This window comes from Gymnodraco acuticeps, unplaced genomic scaffold, assembly GCF_902827175.1.
Source record: "Gymnodraco acuticeps unplaced genomic scaffold, fGymAcu1.1, whole genome shotgun sequence".
NCBI classification, from domain to species: domain Eukaryota; kingdom Metazoa; phylum Chordata; class Actinopteri; order Perciformes; family Bathydraconidae; genus Gymnodraco; species Gymnodraco acuticeps.
Genome location: NW_022989949.1, coordinates 1,951,608 through 1,953,950, shown reverse-complemented (window position 1 = coordinate 1,953,950; position 2,343 = coordinate 1,951,608). Strand labels below are relative to the sequence as shown.

Here is a 2,343-nt window from a genome sequence, read left to right as displayed (position 1 = left end):
TCTATTTATGCCTCAGAAAAGAAATAATTAAAGCATTGAAAAAAAAACAACAAAAAAAAATAATTGTATCGTACAAAAGAACTAGAAGCACACGTCGCTGCTTTATACCATCCTGCCGACAACGCCAAAATGTGACCTGCCCCACCGGGGAGGGGGGGGCTGCGATAATAAAAGGGGGTTAGGATACTTAACGCTAACCTGGGTTCCCCAATACGAGCCCTTAGGACAAGTCACGCAGATAAGAATAAAAGGATGGGCAGGGACGCGGCCTCAAGTTCAAATGTTTACAAACGTTTATTATATAAATAATCAAGTAAAAGTTCAGTAGTACAAAATGCAGATTAAAACTTATTCAGCTTTCTCAGTCGACACACATAAGTCCCACGATTGAAGGCTGGCTCTGACAAGGAGAGAATAACTATAATAATTACAATATCACACATAATGATAGTTAAAAAAAGTGATTCTTCTGGCCAACTGCGGAGGGTTTCCCCAAAACCACAATATCACCACGTGTAGCTGTATTCAATCAAACACTCACTACAAATCAACCATATCTGCATGCAAAAAGTGCCCAGCAAACCACATGCTCCACTCCACAGTATGGCCAGGATCGTCACTGAAGAAGTATAAGCACAGAGACAGTATTAGACCTTGTGGGACATAGTGGGTCGTTACAATGAGGGTGCTGTCGCTTTAAAGATTAAATCACTAGTTTGTACACAATACAACAAACTAGTCAATAAGCAAAACATAGAAGGTAGGCAAAACGGTAGCAAACTAATCCTAAAATAAATGGAGAAAGGAGATTAGAAATTGTATAAAGACTATGAATGTCCTTCAGTGTACATACAATTAATCTCCTACCTCTGATGCAAACGCATTCACTCAATTATCACCTCACTGGACACCTCTGCAACGGTGATTCTCTGCACAGTCTCTGCTGGGGCTGTCAAGAAGCCTGGCATTTACAGGCCACATGTTAACAATTCAGTGGTAGGCCTACACTGAATGTTACAAATCCTAACAGCAGCTTCACATACCTCGTATAGGGGGAATACACGCCTATCAGCCAGACAACGATAACTGGAACAAGAACACTCGTAATAGTCACAGCTGATTTGGGTGAGGAGTGAGTGGGCATTTAAAGTGTAGCGGGAGATGCTGAACTACATACAGCTGCGCGTTTTCCTTATATGGAAGGGCCAGCTGACTAAAGAAGGGGGGGTGTGTCTTAAAGGGCCAGTGGCGGCCCAGCCACGTGAAGAAATGATCTGACAGCTAATCCTCAGAAAACAGTAGCGCCGGCTACATATATAACTGGTTTATAAATGGTTCTTAATGATTAATAAAGTGTTTACAACCTAATTCATAACCTAATTATAAACCCTTTATGAATCCTCTTATTGTAAAGTGGTACCTCACTGTGGTATAACTGAAGCACTCACATACCTCATTCACACCAACGCAACTCCGGTTCAAGCTCCGTGCTAGAGTTTTTCAGGTTCAGAACCGGTTCTTCGGTTTAGCGGAGGCTCTTTTCACACCACCCAGAGTCCGACTGGTGCTGCGTCATCGTTTGCGTGCCTGCTTCATAAAGCCACACCGCGCGGAAACCCCTCACAGCTGACACCGACAACAACAACAATGGCCGATTGTGCTCCAGCTTCCTCTATACCTCTTCGGAAGACCAGATTCTCAGTAGGTAGCTGGTCTCTTCAGTGGACCACTGCTGCTTGTTAAGTTTCTCCATCGTTGTGTACAAGCTGGATAAAACGCGGGCTTCTTGTTGTTCTTCAGGAGTTGATCTGTCTCTGCCCCTGCCCCGGCCTCGACGTAAGCGTGACGTATGTGGTGCTTTTGCTCTGGCCGGACAATTTGTTGGTGCTTGAAACAAACCGGATTCCGGAGCTAAGAGGCTGCTCCGCTGCGGTGTGTTTAGAGTCGGCGAGTGTTATGGAAATTGTTGTGGAAATAATTATCATAAGAGGCCAATTAGTAACATACAGGACAAACCTCAATGTCTGTTTACCTTCTTTAAGGACACAGGCGGCTTAGCCAATAATGTTATTGTTCCCATTCTGTGACCGGTCAATACTGGGATACAGATGGTCTGTGTTGTGGGTACACTGGGACACTTCCTTCTCTGTATTTGTGGACTCCAAGGTAAAATCTTCGAGGTCATAAGTGTCCGAGGCAAGTAGCTCTGTGTTCCCACACTGTTTAGGCTATCTCCTCAAATATGTTGTTTACTCTCTGCGAAACCAGTTAGATGGGCTGGCAAGAGAGAGGCTCTCCAGAATTGACGTGGCAACTCTACCGTGAAGTCAGAACCTCTGACTC

General features: G+C 44.3%; 1 long non-coding RNA gene across 1 annotated transcript; it reads right to left on the bottom strand.

Annotated features, from left to right (window-relative positions):
• Positions 1–270: 270 nt before the first annotated feature.
• Positions 271–1,326, bottom strand: LOC117542745. The gene is made up of 2 exons (XR_004568480.1): positions 1,044–1,326; positions 271–961 (listed from the first exon to the last, which is right to left on the bottom strand). It is a non-coding gene; the product is annotated as an uncharacterized LOC117542745 (long non-coding RNA).
• Between the last annotated feature and the right edge of the window lie 1,017 nt (positions 1,327–2,343).